The sequence below is a fragment of the Lissotriton vulgaris genome, chromosome 3_1, assembly GCF_964263255.1.
Source record: "Lissotriton vulgaris chromosome 3_1, aLisVul1.2, whole genome shotgun sequence".
In the NCBI taxonomy this organism is placed as follows: domain Eukaryota; kingdom Metazoa; phylum Chordata; class Amphibia; order Caudata; family Salamandridae; genus Lissotriton; species Lissotriton vulgaris.
The window spans coordinates 812,799,899-812,821,771 of record NC_141689.1 but is presented as its reverse complement, the minus strand read 5'-3'; positions in this window follow the sequence as shown (position 1 = coordinate 812,821,771).

Below are 21,873 nucleotides of genomic sequence, written 5' to 3'. Positions count from 1 at the left end.
TTATGTGTAGATGATGTGTTGATTGAGTGGAAGATAAAAAAGGTGAAAAATTAGAAAGGCTGCAGACGCGCAAACTATCCACTGCGTTGTCAGGGAAGTGGAACTTTGAATTTCCAAGTCATTATATGGATAGGACATCAAATTTTACAATTGAAGCATAAGAAATGGCTACTACATCGAAGGAAGCAATGTAAGTGCATTAAGTTACCATTGTGAGGGGTAGGGTTGAAAAATTACAACACCGGGCCCATTTCAGGGACTCTACTTTGAATTAGAATAATACTTGGCAAAGGCTGAAAGAAAGTTAGGAGATATGTGTGTTTTAGGTAGTGGATGCAGAATAAGGTAGAAAGGAAGAAAGGTAGCAGATGTGGAAACAACCCCCTGCCTTGTAAAGGAAATGGGTGTTTGGTTTTCCAGTTGATTACAGACTGTGAGTTGGATTCTGCAGTGGGAGCCTGAGAAACGGGTATCTCATCTAAGGAGTTATGCAAGTGCACAAAGTACACACACTGTGCGGTAGAAAGGACGCAAGAAAGGACGCAAGTGTGCAAATTACCCACTGCCATTGTCGAGTAATAGTTACCAAGAAGGCTGAAAAAAGGGCCTGCACTTTGAATTTATATTAGAAGAAGGATAATTGATAACCGCAGCCAAGAAAGGCAGATGATGTGTTGATTGAGTGTTAGATGAATAATGTGAAAAATAAGAAAGACTACAAGTGTGCAAATTACCTAGTGCCATTCACGGGTAGTAGTCACCAAGAAGGCTCAATAAAGGGTCTGTACTTTGAATTACAATAACAAACAGAAGATATGATAACCATAGACTCAACTGGCTGTTTTTTAATATTGTTAGACTTTTAAGCTTTTGTTTATACATGAATGGCAAGAAGTGCGCAAATTACCCACTGCCATTCAAGAGTAATAGTTACCAAGAAGGCTCAATAAAGGGCCTGCTCTTTGAATTTGTATTACAAGAAGGACAATTGATAACCCCAGCTAAGAAAGGCAGCAAGAGTTCAAATTTCCTATTGCCTTCGGCCGGGGTAGTTGATAGAATAAAAAGGGCTTGATAAAGGGACTGTAGTTTGAATAGGAATATGAAATTGAACAATAGTTCATAACCCCTGCGAAGAAATACAGCAAGTGTACAAATTTCCCACTGCCTTCTGCCAGTGCAGTATCTATATAAAAAAGGTTTGATAAAGGGCCTTGACTTTGAATCAGAATATGAAATTGAACAATAATTGATAATCCCAGTCAAGAAAGGCAGTAAGTGTCTAAATTTGCCACTGCCTTGGACTGGGGTAGTAGCTACAACAAAAAGGCTGAATAAATGGCCACGAGTTTGAATCAGAATATGAAATGGAAAAAGAATTGATAACTGCAGGCAAAAAAGGTAGCAAGTTGGTGTGTGTTATGTGTAGATGATGTGTTGATTGAGTGGAAGATAAAAAAGGTGAAAAATTAGAAAGGCTGCAGACGCGCAAACTATCCACTGCGTTGTCAGGGAAGTGGAACTTTGAATTTCCAAGTCATTATATGGATAGGACATCAAATTTTACAATTGAAGCATAAGAAATGGCTACTACATCGAAGGAAGCAATGTAAGTGCATTAAGTTACCATTGTGAGGGGTAGGGTTGAAAAATTACAACACCGGGCCCATTTCAGGGACTCTACTTTGAATTAGAATAATACTTGGCAAAGGCTGAAAGAAAGTTAGGAGATATGTGTGTTTTAGGTAGTGGATGCAGAATAAGGTAGAAAGGAAGAAAGGTAGCAGATGTGGAAACAACCCCCTGCCTTGTAAAGGAAATGGGTGTTTGGTTTTCCAGTCAATTACAGACTGTGAGTTGGATTCTGCAGTGGGAGCCTGAGAAACGGGTATCTCATCTAAGGAGTTATGCAAGTGCACAAAGTACACACACTGTGCGGTAGAAAGGATGCAAGAAAGGACGCAAGTGTGCAAATTACCCACTGCCATTGTCGAGTAATAGTTACCAAGAAGGCTGAAAAAAGGGCCTGCACTTTGAATTTATATTAGAAGAAGGATAATTGATAACCGCAGCCAAGAAAGGCAGATGATGTGTTGATTGAGTGTTAGATGAATAATGTGAAAAATAAGAAAGACTACAAGTGTGCAAATTACCTAGTGCCATTTACGGGTAGTAGTCACCAAGAAGGCTCAATAAAGGGTCTGTACTTTGAATTACAATAACAAACAGAAGATATGATAACCATAGACTCAACTGGCTGTTTTTTAATATTGTTAGACTTTTCAGCTTTTGTTTATACATGAATGGCAAGAAGTGCGCAAATTACCCACTGCCATTCATGAGTAATAATGACCAAAAAGGCTCAATAAAGGGCCTGCACCTTGCATTTGTATTACAAGAAGGATAATTGACAACCCCAGCCAAGAAAGGCAGCAAGTGTGCAAATTTCCCACAGCTTTCGGCCGGGGTAGTAGGTAGAACAAAAAGGCTCGATAAAGGGTCATGAGTTTCAATCAGAATATGAAATTCAAGAGTAATTGATAACCCCAGGCAAGAAAGGCAGCAAGTATGCACATTTTCAACTGCCTTCAAGCGAGGTAGTTTTTAGTACAAAAAAGCTTAATAAATGTCTAATAACTAATGTTGAGGACAGCCCTGCTGCTGTTTCTTGTTTTTGATGATGTTGATATAATGTTTGCATAACACAAAAGGTCATCACAATAAATGCATAGAAATTTAAGTTTACGAAACTCAAGATCAATGTGCGAGTATGGACTGTTTACTAAAGATGGTGTTGCAGCTGTTGATGTGCTTGGTGTAGCAGCAAGTGGTTGTCTTGCAATCTCTGTGTTGCAGCTCAAGCAAAGTTGTTGGGGTGCAAGTAGTTTATGTCTTTTGTACTATATTTGATGTGCCAAAGGAGTATTTTTTGGATTGATCACACCTTCAAAGATTTGTTTGGCAAATTTTATAGGTTACTATTGGTTGGTGTGTTTCAGTTAGTATGTGTTTGGACTGCGCTTGAATGTTTAAGGGACGCATTAGGGATCACATAATAGAGAAATACTTTGTACTTAGTGACATCCAATTCTATTTTATGAAGAACGGTTGAATTCTACATCCACCTCTAGGACTAGTGGGAGGGTAGTATTTCAAAGTGTTTGACAGGTACACTACATGTTTCTATGTAGCTAAAGAAAAGTTAGATTGGTTATGTATGGGCATGCTCTCACACAAAACTCAGCACTCAGAATTCAGGATTGCAAAGGCTAACCATAGGAGTGACTGATGAGTTTACATATGTCAGTTTACAAAAGAGAAAACAAGTACGATTGTTTTACATTAGAGATATACAGACCTGAAAGACTATGCATGTAAATTCATGAAATCTTTTTTGAAGGTTTGGAAGAAAGCAGTCAAAGGGTGTTTAGAAGCAATACTGTCCAACATAAAAAGTGCATAAATATTTGGACACTCCTGCAGTCTAGTCTTGTGTCCAAATTATCTTAAAAAGTAATGTTGAGACACACTTTTTTTTCACCTGTTACGATTTCCGCAATGCTTTTAGAGTTGGAGCAGACTTCGTCTAACATTCCTACTTAATTTTCTATTTGAAATGGAGTAATTCTTTTGTTTATCTGTTGAAATATAAATGTAAATCTTCCTATTTGAAGGTGAAAAAGCAACACCGTTCCTTTACACTATATTGTTCTCTAAAAAGTAGTGCTAATTCCACTATCACCAAGGTAGATATCCGACAATAGAATGAATTATATTTGTATACCACTATTCCATAGTCCTAATGCAAAAGGTGTGTTTAGAGTCAACAAAACTAATACATTGTTTAAATATACAGGCAGAATAAGACTATTATGATTTACATTTGATTTTGTTAATTGAAGGTGGTCATCTGCTACATTCGAAACATTGGGCCTGTTGAGAAGAAAGTGAAAAGTATGTTGTAATTAATATTGCATTGTTTAAAGGTGAATAGCTTTTTTGAAATAAAAACTTTATATGTATTTACATGGTAAACATAGTTTCAGGGTCAGAATGGACTTTTGAGTCTGTGCAAACCCACTAACTTCCATGTTTTATGCATGTTTGAAAACTCTTCTCTAATCTTTTGTTATAGTGAAGAATGTTGGAAATGTCTTCCCGACAATGGCAGACATCAACCTTCTTTCTGAGTTGGATGAAAAGTGAATTTGTAAACATTCAGATTTTCGCATGCAAATTTGCTCATGCTAAAATGTAGTTCACAAATATTTTCTATTTCTTGTCCTACTTGTGTACATTTTTGGGAATTCACAAAAGCTGTATAGCTGCACTTAATGCTAGGACATATTCCATGGGTGCACTTTTGAGACTTTCTTGAATAGTTTGGCCCCTAATTTGGTCTGGAATTAACCGTGACCTTTTGCTTTTATTACGTCTCTCTCTCTCTCTCTCTCTCTGTCTTTGTATCAGATGGCTTCACTGTGAGTAAAGAAAAACCAAAGGAAATGATGGACGGAGCGTTGATAGTACAAGCACTCAGCTGATCTGGGTTTAATCCATCACCGTTCTTTAGACCACTCTGCCACCCCATTTCAGACATGGCCATATGCAAATCAGTCTGACCCTGTGCCTCATGGGAACAGTCCAGCCCGAACTGCCAAGCCATGCCTTCCCTGGACAGGAAACAGCTACTGAGGACAGGTTTCTGGCATTCCAGCCGTATTCTGCCCGGCTTGCTTGAATCCAGTGGCAAAGTGAGCAAGGGACTCACGTCTGAGCATACCCTGCCAACTTATGGCGAACAAAGAAAAACCAATGGAAATGATGGACGGAGGGTTGACAATACAAGCACTTACCCCCAGTCAACTGATCTGGGTTTAATCCATCACCTTTCTTTAGCCCACTCTGCCACCCCAGTTCAGACATGGCCATATGCAAATCAGTCTGACCTTGTGCCTCATGGGAACAGTCCAGCCCGAACTGCCAAGCCATGTCTTCCCTGGACAGGAAACAAGCTACAGAGGACCGGTTTATGGCATTCCAGCCGTCTTCAGCCCGGCTTGCTTGAATCCAGTGGCAAAGTGAGCAAGGGAATCACGTCTGAGCATACCCTGCCAACTTATATCGAACAAAGAAAAACCAAAGGAAATGATGGACGGAGTGTTGACAATATAAGCACTCACCCCCAGTCAACTGATCTGGGTTCAATCCATCACCGTTCTTTAGCCCTCTCTGCCTCCCCAGTTCAGACATGGCCATATGCAAATCAGTCTTACCCTGTGCCTCATGGGAACAGTCCAGCCCGAACTGCCAAGCCATGCCTTCCCTGGACCGGAAACAAGCTACTTACGAGGACCAGTTTCTGGTGTTCCAGCCGTCTTAGCCCGGCTTGTTTGAATCCAGTGGCAAAGTGAGCAAGGGACTCACGTCTGAGCATACCCTGCCAACTTATGGCGAACAAAGAAAAACCGAAGGATTGGTTCAGGTGCTCCGTCCATCACCACCCCCTTTTGTACCTCTGTGAGTCACAGCATTATGCTGTTTCACAAGGAGTATATCAGCACACAAAGTAGTTTTGTTCAGTGCCAGTAACTACTGTGGAAATTTGTGCTTTTTAAAACCAAAAATATTTTTAGCTTTTGCCAAAGTTTGTTATAATAGTGAGGGGGCAGCAGCTTTCATGGCAATTAAGTTTTACAGACTCAATGCCAAAACGAGTCACACAATGACAAAAGTAAAAAGGTGACTATCAATTTCAGACCTACTGTGTTTGCCAATGGTTGTTGAATTTTGTTTCCCATAATCTTATTGAAAGTAGTTACAGAGATTTTCCATAATTAATATTTTTGGGAAATACTAGCATGAATGAACACGTTATTAAATGATGCTGCAAAAAATGGTAACAGAAATGTTATAGTAGTTTAGCAAAATGTTTTTTTCCTGCTTTCTCTTTTTTATGAACATTTTATTTTGAAAACAAAGTATTATCAAACTTGCTTTTAAGCTTCTGCAATTATTTGCGTCAAATCGCAGAGTATTGTGGGAGCACTATACATAGCCTCATAGTGCTAAACTTTGGAAGTGTGTGTACACTTCTTTTACACTAGAAATTGTTAGTAGTGCAGTCTGAGTTTACAACATTTATTTGGAAGAGTCACTGTAACTAATTATGATGACTGCATCAATGTTGCACAAGTTTGAAGGTCTTTAACATATGGACAGAAATATTAACTCGGCAGTAGACATTTCTGATAAGTACACGTGGGTCAGGCGTGTTTCAGAGCTGCACGCTTTTGTATACTGGAGCCACTGACAGTTGTGCACTCAGAGTTTACAACATTTACTGCCCGCCAGAGTAATAAATGCATTCAATTAATAAACCATAAATACAGGTTTGAACAGTACTAACATATGGGCAAAACTTATTACGTTAAATACAGACAGAGCCCTTCTCTGACCCATTTTGTGGAACTGCTAACTGTCAGCCTTAGGGTTTGTGCTGCTGGGAGTTGGGCCTACTTGTGCCAAGGACACAATACACATGAAAACTTGTTGCCCTGAGATAAATAACGGTGATGGATCAAGCCCTGATCTTTGGACTGGGTAAGAGTGGTCTGCTTAATTCAGACACTCTGTTGATCACCACCCCCTTTTCTGAATCGTTTTTGGCCACTATAGGGGTGGCAGGGTATACTCAGACATGAGTCCCTTTCTCACTGCACCATCAGGATTCAAGAAAGCCAGGCCGAAGACGGCTGAAATGCCAGAAACCGATCCCCGGTAGCTTGTCTCCTTTCTGGTGAAGAATTGGCTTGGTAGTTTAGTCTGCCCTGTTCCCATGATGCACTGGGCCAGGGACAGACTGATTTGCAAATAGCCAGGTTCTGAGCTGGGATGGTGCAGTGAGAGAAATAACGGTGATGGATCAAGCCCTGATCTTTGGACTGGGTAAAAGTGGTCTGCTTAATTCAGACACTCTGTTCATCACCACCCCCTTTTCTGAATCGTTTTTGGCCACTATAGGTGTGGCAGGGTATACTCAGACATGAGTCCCTTTCTCACTGCACCATCAGGATTCAAGCAAGCCGGGCCGAAGACGGCTGAAATGCCAGAAACCGGTCCCCGGTAGCTTGTCTCGTTTCTGGTGAAGAATTGTCTTGGTAGTTTAGTCTGCCCTGTTCCCATGATGCACTGGGCCAGGGACAGACTGATTTGCATATAGCCAGGTTCTGAGCTGGGATGGTGCAGTGAGATAAATAACGGTGATGGATCAAGCCCTGATCTTTGGACTGGGTAAGAGTGGTCTGCTTAATTCAGACACTCTGTTCATCACCAACCCCTTTTCTGAATCGTTTTTGGCCACTATAGGTGTGGCAGGGTATACTCAGACATGAGTCCCTTTCTCACTGCACCAACAGGATTCAAGCAAGCCGGGCCGAAGATGGCTGAAATGCCAGAAACCGGTCCCCGTTAGCTTGTCTCCTTTCTGGTGAAGAATTCGCTTGGTAGTTTAGTCTGCCCTGTTCCCATGATGCACTGGGCAGGGGACAGACTGATTTGCATATAGCCAGGTTCTGAGCTGGGATGGTGCAGTGAGAGAAATAACGGTGATGGATCAAGCCCTGATCTTTGGACTGGGTAAGAGTGGTCTGCTTAATTCAGACACTCTGCTCATCACCACCCCCTTTTCTGAATCGTTTTTGGCCACTATAGGTGTGGCAGGGTATACTCAGACATGAGTCCCTTTCTCACTGCACCATCAGGATTCAAGCAAGCCGGGCCGAAGACGGCTGAAATTCCAGAAACCGGTCCCCGGTAGCTTGTCTCCTTTCTGGTGAAGAATTGGCTTGGTAGTTTAGTCTGCCCTGTTCCCATGATGCACTGGGCCAGGGACAGACTGATTTGCATATAGCCAGGTTCTGAGCTGGGATGGTGCAGTGAGATACATAACGGTGATGGATCAAGCCCTGATCTTTGGACTGGGTAAGAGTGGTCTGCTTAATTCAGACACTCTGTTCATCACCACCCCCTGTTCTGAATCGTTTTTGGCCACTATAGGTGTGGCAGGGTATACTCAGACATGAGTCCCTTTCTCACTGCACCATCAGGATTCAAGCAAGCCGGGCCGAAGATGGCTGAAATGCCAGAAACCGGTCCCCGGTAGCTTGTCTCCTTTCTGGTGAAGAATTCGCTTGGTAGTTTAGTCTGCCCTGTTCCCATGATGCACTGGGCCAGGGACAGACTGATTTGCATATAGCCAGGTTCTGAGCTGGGATGGTGCAGTGAGATAAATAACGGTGATGGATCAAGCCCGGAACTATGGACTGGGTAAGAGTGGTCTGCTTATTTCAGACACTCTGTTCATCACCACCCCCTTTTCTGAATCGTTTTTGGCCACTATAGGTGTGGCAGGGTATACTCAGACATGAGTTCCTTTCTCACTGCACCATCAGGATTCAAGCAAGCCGGGCTGAAGACGGCTGAAATGCCAGAAACCGGTCCCCGGTAGCTTGTCTCCTTTCTGGTGAAGAATTCGCTTGGTAGTTTAGTCTGCCCTGTTCCCATGATGCACTGGGCCAGGGACAGACTGATTTGCATATAGCCAGGTTCTGAGCTGGGATGGTGCAGTGAGATAAATAACGGTGATGGATCAAGCCCTGATCTTTGGACTGGGTAAGAGTGGTCTGCTTAATTCAGACACTCTGTTCATCACCACCCCTTTTCTGAATCGTTTTTGGCCACTATAGGTGTGGCAGGGTATACTCAGACATGAGTCCCTTTCTCACTGCACCATCAGGATTCAAGCAAGCCGGGCCGAAGATGGCTGAAATGCCAGAAACCGGTCCCCGGTAGCTTGTCTCCTTTCTGGTGAAGAATTGGCTTGGTAGTTTAGTCTGCCCTGTTCCCATGATGCACTGGGCCAGGGACAGACTGATTTGCATATAGCCAGGTTCTGAGCTGGAATGGTGCAGTGAGATAAATAACGGTGATGGATCAAGCCCTGATCTTTGGACTGGGTAAGAGTGGTCTGCTTAATTCAGACACTCTGTTCATCACCACCCCCTTTTCTGAATCCCCCTTGACCTCAAACAATATGTTCTGTGCGTCGGGCTATAGGAATTACACATCCTTATGGGTGCATAGTCAGCTTTCAAATAAAGTGTACGCAACTCAGAAAAGATTCTTACCATTCAGTTTTCTGTATAAGTTGCTGAAGCTTTTTGGTTGCAGACACCACAATACTTTTCAAAAGACTTTAAATGTAAAAAAGATGTATATTGGGGAATCATAATAGCAATGCTAACCATTGAAAAGGTAGTTTGCAAAATAAATGTTATCCTTGCAACCCTCTTTGGTATTTACAAGTATTTTAAAGAAGTTGCATCAAGCAATAAACGGTGGAAAACGGGCAGATTGTCAGAATCTTTCTATTTGTGACCGGTATTTTTGCAGGTACCTAAATATCGAGTTTTTAATTTCGACTAGACATAATATCGAGTTAAAAATATAGAATAGACATAATATCGACTAGACATATATAGACTACAAAAATATCGACTAGAAAAAATGAATATCGACTAGAATAGCAAAAATATTGAATCAAAAATATAGAATGGACATAATATCGACTAGACAGAATATAGACAACAAAAATATCGAATTTAAGGTAAGTTAATATTAATACTTAATTTTTGTGTAATCTAATTCTGTTTTGGGTTTATAGGGGAATAGGGTGGGAAGTAATTTAAGTATAATTAATTAAATATGTTATTTTATTTATTGGTATTTATTTAGAATTAATTGTTAAATTATTATTAATTGATAATTAATTAAAAGATAATTGCTAATTAATTTTAAGTGATTAATTGATAAATATTTTATTTTTAGTAATTTATTTATTGTAGCGGGTTGTGGGTTAATAGGGAAATAGGGTGGGAAGTAATTTAATTATAATTAATTACTTATGTTATTTTATTTATTATTATTATTAATTGGTAATTAATTACAATATAATTGCTAATTAATTTTAATTGATTAATTGATAAATATTTTATTTTTAGTCATTTATTTTCTGTAGCGGTTTGTGGGTTTATAGGGGAATAGGGTGGGAAGTAATTTTATTATAATTAATTAAATATGTAATTTAATTTTTGAGTATTGATTTAGAATTATTTTTTAATTAATTATTAATTGGCAATTAATTTAAATATAATTGGTAATTAAATTTAATTGATTAATTGTTATTTTAGTAATTTATTTTCTGTAGCGGGTTGTGGGTTTATAGGGGAATAGGGTGGGAAGTAATTTCATTATAATTAATTAAATATTTTATTTTAATTATTGGTATTTATTTAGAATTATTTGTAAATTAATTATTAATTTGTAATCAAATAAATTATAATTTGTAATTTATTGTAATTGATTAATTGATAATAATGTTATTTTTATTAAATTAATTTCTGTAGTGGGTTGTGTGTTTTTAGGGGAATAGCTTGTGAAGTAATTTAATTGTAAGTAATTACATTTTTGAATACAAAATGTATTGAGTTAATTTTTCAAAATATGTTAAAATTGTTAATTATTTTGTTATTAATAGGTAAATAATTAGTATTAGTATGTAATTTTTATTATTAAATAATTTTTATTTGTATTTTAAATTGATTATTTAATATATTTTACACAATTGTAAAAAAATTCATTTGTAATTCGTGTTACTATTTATATTATTTATATTTAAATAAGAAGTATTTACTTGCCCTACTATTGCACTCACTGTAGTTGGAATAGAAATTTTACCCCTACGCTATCCAATGCTTTCCCTACTGTTGCACTCACTGGAGTTGGAATAGTAATGTTTACCCCTACGCTATCCAACGCTTTCCCTACTGTTGCACTCTCTGGAGTGGGAATAGTATTTTTAACCCTACGCTATCCAACGCTTATCCTACTGTTGCACTCACTGGAGTTGGAATAGTAATTTAAACCCCTACGCTATCCAACGCTTTCCCTACTGTTGCACTCTCTGGAGTGGGAATAGTAATTTTTACCCCTACGCAATCCAATGCTTACTCTACTGTTACACTCACTGGAGTTGGAATAGTAATTTAAACCAATACGCTATCCAATGTTTTCCCTACTGTTGTACTCTCTGGAGTTGGAATAGTAATTTTTACCCCTACGCTATCGAACGCTTACCCTACTGTTACACTCACTGGAGTTGGAATGTTAATTTAAACCCCTATACTATCCAACGCTTTCCCTACTGTTGCACCCACGGAGTGGGAATAGTAATTTTTACCCCTACGCTATCCAACGCTTTTCATACTGTTGCACTCTCTGGAGTGGTAATAGTCATTTTTACCCCTACGCTATCCAATGTTTTCCCTACTGTTACACTCGCTGGAGTGGGAATAGTAATTTTTACCCCTACGCTATCCAACGCTTTCCCTACTGTTGCGCTCACTGGAGTTGGAATAGTAATTTTAACCCTTACGCTATCCAACGCTTTCCCTACTGTTGCACTCACTGGAGTGGGAATAGTAATTTTTACCCGTACGCTATCCAACGCTTTCCCTACTGTTGCACTCGCTGGAGTGGGAATAGTAATTTTTACCCCTACGCTATCCAATGCTTTCTCTATTGTTGCACTCACAGGAGTCATTACAGTAAATTTAACCCATTTGCTATCCTACGTTAAAAATATTGTATATGTTTTGTAAATAATATGTGTATATATATATATATATATATATATATATATATATATATATATATATATATATATATATATATATATAAATATGTATCAAAAATATATATTCTCTTTAGTTACATTAATTATTTCTCAATTATTTGTTTATTCAAGTTTTTTAAATATGTTTACATTAATTTAATTTATTATTATATTACTTTTAATTTACTTTTAAGACATTTAAAAAATCAGATATTTTGACAGTCTATCTTTTTTACACTCGATATTTTAGAGTCGATATTTTTGTACTTACTGGTATTTTTACCTCGAAAAATGTTGTCCTCACGATATTTTGACTGTCGATGTTCTGTCAGTGATTCATTTTTGCATTTGGGATGCATCATTCCAAATGCAAAAATCGCAATTAAGGAATCTCTAATTTGAGATTCCTTAAATTGCAATTGCATTTAAGCAGCCACGGCTCGTGCAGGGTGTTACGCCGGGTGGTGATGTCAGGCAGAGGAGGGGCAGGGTGGGGTTTGTAAAATGCGGGATTTGGACAATGTCAGATAAGTACCGAAAAAATTAAATAAAATGAATTTCGTTACCCGCGCTGCATCGCCATAGGAAAATGCTGGTACAGGCACTAGTCCTTGGACGGGTGGACTATTGTAATAGTCTACTCATCTCCGCCAATCATGAACAACTACGTAGACTGCAGGTGGTGCAGAATACCGCAGCAAGACTCATCCTGAATGCCCCTCCCCGCACCCCTTCCCGTCCTCTCCTCTCCCACCTTCATTGGCTTCCAGTGCAACAGCGAATACATTTCAAACTCTGCTGCATCATGCATAAGTGCATCTATGGGTCTGGTCCCAAATATCTAAAAGAGATCTTTTTTCCCTATTCTCCTGGACGTGCTCTGCGCTCCAGCAACACTATGTTGCTGCATGTACCTAAAGTTACCAGAGCGAGACAGGGTGGCCGAGCACCCTCCCTTAAAGGCCCCTTGTTGTGGAACTCCCTTCCACCTCAACTGAGGCAAATCTCCAACCTCTTTTTCTTTAGGAAGAAACTAAAAACTCACTTGTTCGCACTAGATTAATTTGGCCTTTCTCTCTGTCACCCCCTCAATATAGTTTGCCCAACTCATACAGAAGCTACGCGCGGAGATACCCCTCCGGGGCTGATTCAGGCGCGCTATAAGACTATAAATAAATAAATAAATATGTGATGCAGCGCGGGCAACAATTTTATTTTCCGGTACTTACCTGACATCGTCCATATCCCGCATTTTACAACCCCCCACCCTGCCCCTTCTCTGCTTGACGTCACCGCCCGGCGTAACGCCCTGCACGAGCTATGGCTGCTGACGTCACCGCCAGGCGTAACGTCCTGCACGAGCCGTGGCTGCCAATTACATTTTCGTTTAGACTTACAAGTATTCGAAAACGAATACAGGCTTGGGAGTGTCACGTGACGCAGTAATAAATATTTAAACTAATGGGAGAATTAGGAGCGAGCTAATACGATGAACCAGAAAGCATATATTCCAGAAAAATAAAGCAAAGCAGAGCTGGGAGGGCCACGTGATGGATAGAAAGAAACATTCGTGCAATAACTCTCTGTTCACAACTTCTTGGTTAGCAAGAAAGGCCACTTTATTAAGACAGGTGCAAATTAACTTCTAATCAATCATCTAATCAATTCATTATTTAATAAACCAAAAATTCCTTCAACTTATCTTAGCATCCTCATGAAAGATGAAACCCCCACCAAGTTAACCCAAACAAACTCAGGAGCATCTGACTCTTGTTGATACCCCCTCCTTTCCTTTAACTGCCCTTTGAGGATGGACCAAGCCGGTCTAGGCTGCCCACTCCCCAGAAGCCTACCAACTAAAATTGCACCTAGATCTGTCTTAGCGTGGCAACCAGGAATAAACCAGGAATAAACAGCTTCGGCAGTACCCAAAGCACAATAAAACAACAAACAAATAGGACCTTTTCCCGCCCTTTCTACCCCTATTTATCCCTTTTCCCTTCCGCTCCAACTAGCTAATCACCGCCCCTTGCACCTGTGGCCAGTTCCCTTGCACAGACCAAACCCAGGGGAGAGAGCGTCTCGCGCACGGCTCCCCCTGGGTCCTCCCTTATACTATGTACATAGAACATCATTGAGGGGTAGGAGGGGCACGTGATACAGAAAAGAATACCATCATGAACATACAATAAAAAGAACACATTGTAAAGCACGTGACACACTTCAAAAATAGGATACAGAAATTCATGGAAACTCAATTTATAAAAAAAAGGCATAGGAGTGAAAGGAGACAGAAGGAAATATTAGGATCAACAAAGGAAGATTAATAAGAATAGAGGCCTGGGACCTGGGCCGGACAGGGAACCAAAACTGTCCCTGGCAAAGTGCTCGCCCGCCCCTGGGAGGAGGGGAGTTGGGGGTGCGACCGAGCTCTTTGGTGGGGCCAGTTTTCGACCGATTTTGTTACAGGGCCGATTTTGCAGCTATGCTGCAAAAACGGCCCTGTAAAAAAATCAGCCCCCACTCTTGCGGCGTATTGGGGATTGCCTGTGTCTGCAAATGCCAGTCCGGGCCTGTCTCGGACGGCCTCGTGGTGCAGAAAAAAATATATCATGATGGACGCACAATTAATAACGATAGAGGCCTAAGGACATGGCGTAGTACAGAAATACGACACAGAAATTTATAATTTATAAAATTAGAGGTGTATAAGACCTTGCGACGCAGATAGAAACTTTTATACTATGTGCATACAATTTTAAACCATTAAGGGGTAGGAGAGCCATATGATGGAGAAAAAAATAGCATCATGGATATACAATTTACAGCGGAGTCTGATGTTGTGACGGTTTCTCTTACCTTTGCTTCTGTCGTCTTTTGTCATGTCTTAAAAGGCTGTGGTTTCGCTGGGTCTGGGTTGTTTTGGGTGCGGGAGCCGCCGCCTCTGCACCTATGGTATTGTGGCTGGGCGGCAGCAGTAGTGATACCACTTCGAGTGTCAGGAGTCATCCTCCGCTCGAGCTGTGAGTTTGTAGTAAAATCGATGACGACACTCTGTCTGTCACCGCAGCACAAGCAGGCAAAAGAGAGCGTGCTCACGTCAGTGTTCGGATTATATGGGAACCGCGGGGACGAGCAAACCAAGCCCAGGAGCATCATTGGTAGCATTTTCGCGGTCTATAAGAATGAAGGCCTTGGGGGACATCACATTGGCTAATGTATTGGTTTCTAGGCTTAGTGTTAGCAAGCATTCTAGGTGGTGGCATGTGGGGAGTGTGGACGGGCGTGCACTGCGCATGTGCAAGTGTGAGTGTGTGCACCAACAAATAACAACAGAGAGAGATGGGGGCGGTGTTATCATGTGCACAGAGGCAGGCCCAGAGTTGGATCTCCAATGAGTGACTACTTCTAATCATTCTCGTTAGCGCCCCCTGTGCTCTGATTTGTCACTGAGAGGGTGATCGCACCATACATGTACTGCTAATGATAGTCAGCGTGTACCCGCGCATACAGTACGAATATGGATTGACGTTACGCGTCACATCAAAGGTTAACTGTATGTATGTATATATGTGTGTATTTATTTCTTATATAGCGCAGCAACTTCACCCTTCGGGTATCTTGGCGCTCAGCCATATGGCCTCCGTTGCAGCGGCATGATCGAATTAACAGCCTATAGGAAAATGCCAAGTTTTTAGGCTTTTCCTAAAAATAGTCAGTGTGTTGGATTGTCTGATTTGAAAAGGCAGCTCATTCCAGAGACCAGCCACCGCCACACTAAAAGCCCGACCCTCCATCTTAGTTCGTTTAAATCTGGATGTAGCCGCTAAATTTAAAAAGCAGAACGCAGCATCCTCTTGGGCTTGTACCAGTTAAACCTATTTGATAGTGGAATTGGGCCTGACTCGTATTGTCCATTGAACACTATACACAAAGATTTAAAATGGACTCTTTCCCGAATTGGCAGCCAATGTAGCTCTTTCAGTGCCAAGGTAGTCGAGGATTGACGCTCTCTGTTCAAGGCCATTTTGGCTGCTGTAGACTGGACTCTCTGTAGATTTTGAATAATGTATTGCGGGGCCCCCAAAAAAAGGGCGTTGCAATAGTCCAGTCTACTAAGTATCAAGCTTCTAACTACCAGGGGGCGAGTCGCATTTGGAAGGAATGGTAACACCTGCCGTAGCATTCGAAGCAGAGTCATACAGACGCTAATTGTCTTATTGGCTTGAGCCTCCATCTGGAGATTGTCTTCTATCATAACCCCCAAATTATGTACCACCCTGACTGGGGTCAGGGGTTCTTCCTCCGGGGTGAGTCTAAACTCCAATGGTAGTTGACGAGGTAAGGTGTTACTAGGACAGAACATTACTTCTGTTTTACCTCCATTAAATTGGAGCTGATTTTTCATTAACCAGTTAGAAGTGTGGCGCATACAATCCTGAAAAATATTCTTCGGCACCGCTTGCTTCCCCTCCAAAGAAAATACCAATTGGGTATCGTCGGCATAATTAACCAACTCAATTCCGAAGGACTTAATCAGGGGGAATAGCGGGCGCAAGTATATATTAAAAAGAATGGGGCTGATAGATGAGCCCTGCCGCACTTCATGAGAAACTAGGGATTTTATCGCTGTGAATGGTGTTAAAAATACTGTCTGTTGTCTGCCAGACAGGTATGATTGCAACCATTCAAAAGCCTTCCCATTTACCCCGATCTTTGTTAGCCTATCCATCAAGATATGGTGGTTAACCGTATCTAAGGCGGCTGACATATCCAAAACTATCAGAACAGTGGACTCTCCATTGTCAGCACGCCTACGAAGGTTGTCCATGACAGTTATTAATGCTGTCTCCGTGCCATGTCTAGCACGGAAGCCAAATTGGTCCTCGTCCAGCAGAGAATTGTCTACCAGAAAATCTGAAAGAGCCCTACTTACCATTTTTTCCAAGATCTTCACTGGGTAGGGTCCAACGAAGGCTTTTTAAGTAAGGGGGTGACCAGTGCCTGCTTCCATGTAACCGGCACCGACCCTGCCTCCAATGATTGATTACAAATTTGATGTAACCAAGGTAGGGTCGCTTGCCCCGCTTCCTTCCATAATCTTGGGGGAAAGGGGTCTGGGGGGAACCAGACGAGAGCTTGTGTGCCAGACTGAGGAAGACTTCCTCTGCCAGTTCGTTAAATGTGCTAAGAGAAGGTTTGACCCCGGGCTCTTTCTCCGGCACAGGGATATCCGCCTCCACCCTAATAAATGTCGAATTTTGGAGGTTGCCTATGATTGTAGCAATCTTCTCTTCAAAATATACAGCTATGTTGTCACAAAGTTTATGCGATACAGTCACATTGTTACTAATACAGTTTGGATTAGAGAGTTTCTTGACAATGTCAAAAAGAGCCTTAGTGCCTAGTGTGACGTCATGACCGGCGCTCTGTACGCGAAAGGCGCCAATGTTTCTACATGGTTAAAAACATATATTTATATATTTAATGCACATACTAAGGAAAGATAATTTTTGGGATAACTATGAACATTTTTTTTACAGTTTTAACAATCATATATTGCTTTTAAAAACAATTACACAAATTGCGGTAGAACATCATGTGTACTGGTATCGAAACAGCTGCTTAAGCGCATCATAAGCGTACGTAAAGTCATTTGATTTTAAAAGGAGAGATTTGATTGGTTCATAAGTTTTCCTATTGTAACTGTTGAAAGTTCCGTCCCATTATAATCATTCGACTTTGACTTTCTAAGAAGAAGAATTTCTTCTGACAATTTTTTCAAATAGAACGAAGATCATTATAAGAGCAATGGACTCATCTTCCAGCAGTTCTTCAGAGGGAGGTTTCATTCCTGAAGAACCTCCAAAGAAGAGGAAAGAAGCTGTAATTTGGCAATTTTTTACTTTTCCAGAAGGGCGAAAAAAGGTTAATGCTCCAAAAGTAACCTGTAAAATTTGCCAAACAACTCTTTTAAGGGGTGATCCATCTAAAAAATACTCCTTTGGCACAGCAAATATGGTGCGACATGTGAAGAACTTGCAACCCAATAACTTTGCTCGAGCTGCAAGACGGAAGTTGCAGGAGAACCCACCTTCTTCAGCTCCAAGCACATCAGCTACTGCAACAGAATATTCAGCAAGCGCTCCACACCCACAAATTGATCCTGATTTTGCTGACGTTAAAATGGTATGCCTTCATTGCGATAGACTTTTATGTTATATGGAGCAGTCTATTGATCTGATGAAAAGCAGGATGCAGGAGCATCGCTGTCCTCAACATTAGTTTTTTTTTTTAATTCTTTTGTTCCTGTTTGTTTTTGGGTTCCAGTTCAATTTTTTTGGTTTAAAAACAAATACTTGTTGACAAAACACAAAATAAACTTGAAAAGTAAAAACAGAAGAAAAAAACCAGTTCTTTTTAGAACTACCTTCACTGGTCAAAGAAAGAACTATCCCCCACATGCATCAAGCACTTTTTCATTCGCAAACGGTGCGATTCCTTAAAATCGGCCGTTTGCGAATGCAAAAGTGCTTTTTGGGATGCATGAAGCAATTTTAGAATTCGCAACATTGTTGCGAGTTCTAAAATTGCGGGTGCTTTTAAGAAGTCGCAGATGTGCGACTTCTTAAAAGCAATGCATCATCACTTTGACAAGTGAAAATTCGCACTTAGGGTTCCAAATTTACCGAGTGGTTGAACCACTCGGTAAATTTGGAAAAAGTGTTTAAAATGCTTTAAATGTTTTTTTTTCAACATTCATGTTACGGACACACATGTCCTTAGGACATGTGTGTGTGCAACATGATGCGAAAAATACATTTCAGGGGTGCAGGGGGGGTCCTTTGGACCCCCCCCTGCACCCATGAAATTTTCTAAGTGCCACTCGCAATTTGCATTGACTCCTATGGGCCTTTTGGCCCATAGGAATCAATGGAAATTGCGAAAATTAACTTAAGAATTCGGTATTTCTTTGGGATTCGGTAAAAAATGCGATTTTTACCGAATCACAAAGAAATACCGAAAAAAATGATGCATAGCATTTTGCATTTCCTAAATAGCGATTCCTTAATTTTCGCTATTTCAGAAATGCAAAATCCTACATTGATGCATGTGGGGGTAAATTTCTATGTTAGTGTGTATACGTTTGTCAGAATGAATGTGTACTTTATAAATGAATGAATGAATATATTACTAGTGTATGGAGAATGTGAAAGTGCAGAACTATAAGGAAGTGCTACAGCATAAATCTATAAGGTGTTTACCTTTTGTATACTGTAGTATACTGTAGTATGTACGAAGCACTTAAATGTAACATATGTACATAAAGATGTTACAAGTCTGTGCTTCAATTTGCGCTGCTGGTGAAACTGTCTGGGTGAATTTGTATGTGTGAGAGGCGGATTTACAATCCCCTTGTGCCTCTTTTACACAGCCGTTGCATCACTTTTGTGACACAGCGGTGGTGCAAAAGATGTGCCTCGGTGTGTTGCATCTGGAGAGTGCATTACATTGTAAAGCCCTGCACCAGAAGGAGGCTTTCCTGTGCAGGAGGGGGTGCAGCAATTCCTCCTAAAAGTGACTGAGTGAAATGTATAACATTTCATTCAGTTACTTTTGATCTTATTCGGCGTCAAAACTTTGCATATGCTTGAAGCAGGTGTAAGGATTGATACAGCATTGTAAGCATACGGCCCAAGAGCTTTGCTGGAGTTATGTTATGGTTGCAATCGAAGTCAAGCAATAATTAATCCCAAAAATATTTTGCAATTTAGTTTTGTTGGTATTATTTACAAAACCTCTAAAATTCACTGAAAAACCTAATTCAGGCATGTTATAGTTAGGAATTAGTATTTGAAAAACCTTAGAAATTCACTGAAAAAACCATGGGTTGTAGCCTCGTTATAGTTAGGAATTAGCATTTTAAAAACCTTAGAAATTCACTGAAAAAACAATAGGTTTCAGCCATATTATAGTTAGGAATTAGCATTTAAAAAACCTTAGAAATTCACTGAAAAGACCAAAGGTTTCATCCATTTTATAGTTAGCTGGACATTTCTCTCATACAAAACCATTGAAATTCCTCCGTTATAGTTAGTTCAGCTAACTATAACTCGCACGCCCGCAATGCACTGCCGATGACGTCACATATTACATCACTCATGACATGGTCAGTGACATCACTCATGACATCACTGATGACATCTCAAATGACATCACTATGGGGTATTTAAACCTGTAACCCATCACTTGGGGGTATTTAAACCCGTAATGTGATACCTGCATCCTTACGAACACCCAAGGCGCTGAAGAAGGCATAATATCGCCGAAATGCATCCGCCGACACGGGTGTCCTGAATAAAGCTGGTTGCTACATGCTCCCCTACTGAGGCTTCATCTTTCTTTTCTGAGGAATGGATTTGGACATATGTTGCGCGATGACCAGTGTCGCGCTTACGAAGCACCCGCAGCATTAAGCAGAACTCAGTCCCACTGGCCTCTGCCTCGGCAGAACTGTTGCTGTCTCCAGGGTACTGGAATTACTGAGGCCCACCAGCAAGTCCGGGAAGATAGAGAGCGGTGAGGCAGTCATTGACTGCACGTCGGGCTGGGTGATATTTCCCCACAGCCCCGGCTCCAAAGAACCTGGGGCCTCATTTATGAAAAGTGATGCATCGCTGCATGAAAACAGCGATGCGTCAATTTTCACTGCGCACTCCTTGCGACACCAATGATGCGTCATATTTAATGTATGACGCATCATGTCGCAAGGACTTACAGATACGTCAGTATTTCTGACGTATCTGTAAGCGCAAAAGTGACGCATTGCTGGAGTGTGTCACAAAAGTGACGCAACTCAAGCAATGCGTCCTTTCACATGGGGCTTTCCATGTGAAAGGGCTTGCGTCAGTCTTACACCTGCTGTGAGGCAGGTGCAAGATTTTGACGCAACAGCATCCTAAAAGTGACGCAGTGAAATCTCATAGATTTCACTGCGTCACTATTACGAGGCTTTTTGCGGGGGAACGCCCCCTCTTCATACATTATACCTGACGCAGGTATAATGTGGCGCAGGTGTTTAAAAAGTGACGCATCTACCTAGATGCGTCACTTTTTAAATATGGCGCAACAAGGCGCATATTTTACGCCGCTGGTGCGTCACAAAAAGTGACGCACCGGCGGCGCAAAACTGACGCAAGGCCTCATAAATAAGGGCCCTGGCTTGAAGGTTGCTGCGGTTGGGGACCGGAGGAGCTGGTGAACATTTGTGGACACTTGTATCTTGGGGGTTCAGCAAAACAACTAGCCCTCTCTGCCTTCCACCCCCGCAACGCCTACCCAACACACAAACTGCTTTCTGGGACCTGTAGGCGCCGCAAACCGGGCGCCCAGCGGGAGGCGTATGCTTCAGGATTCCACCTGGGAGGGGTGGAGCGAACTCTGAGCTGTAAGGACGGGCGGGGTATTTAAACCCGTAATGTGATACCTGCATCCTTACGAACACCCAAGGCGCTGAAGAAGGCATAATATCGGCGAAATGCATCCGCCGACACGGGTGTCCTGAATAAAGCTGGTTCCTACATGCTCCCCTACTGAGGCTTCGTCTTTCTTTTCGGAGGAAGGGATTTGGACATATGTTGCGCGATGACCAGTGTCGCGCTTATGAAGCACCCGCAGGGTTAAGCAGACCTCAGTCCCACTGGCCTCTGCCTCGGCAGAACTGTTGCTGTCTCCAGGGTACTGGAATTACTGAGGCCCACCAGCAAGTCCGGGAAGATAGAGAGCGGTGAGGCATGCATTGACTGCACGTCGGGCTGGGTGATATTTTCCCACAGCCCCCGCACCAAAGAACCTGGCTTGAAGGTTGCTGCGGTTGGGGACCGGAGGAGCTGGCGAACATTTGCGGACACTTGTATCTTGGGGGTTCAGCAAAACAACTAGCCCTCTTTGCCTTCCTCCCCCGCAACGCCTACCCAACACACGAACTGCTTTCTGGGACCTGTAGGCGCCGCAAACCGGGCGCCCAGCGGGAGGCGTATGCTTCAGGATTCCACCTGGGAGGGGTGGAGCGAACTCTGAGCTGTAAGGACGGGCGGGGTATTTAAACCCGTAATGTGATACCTACATCCTTACGAACA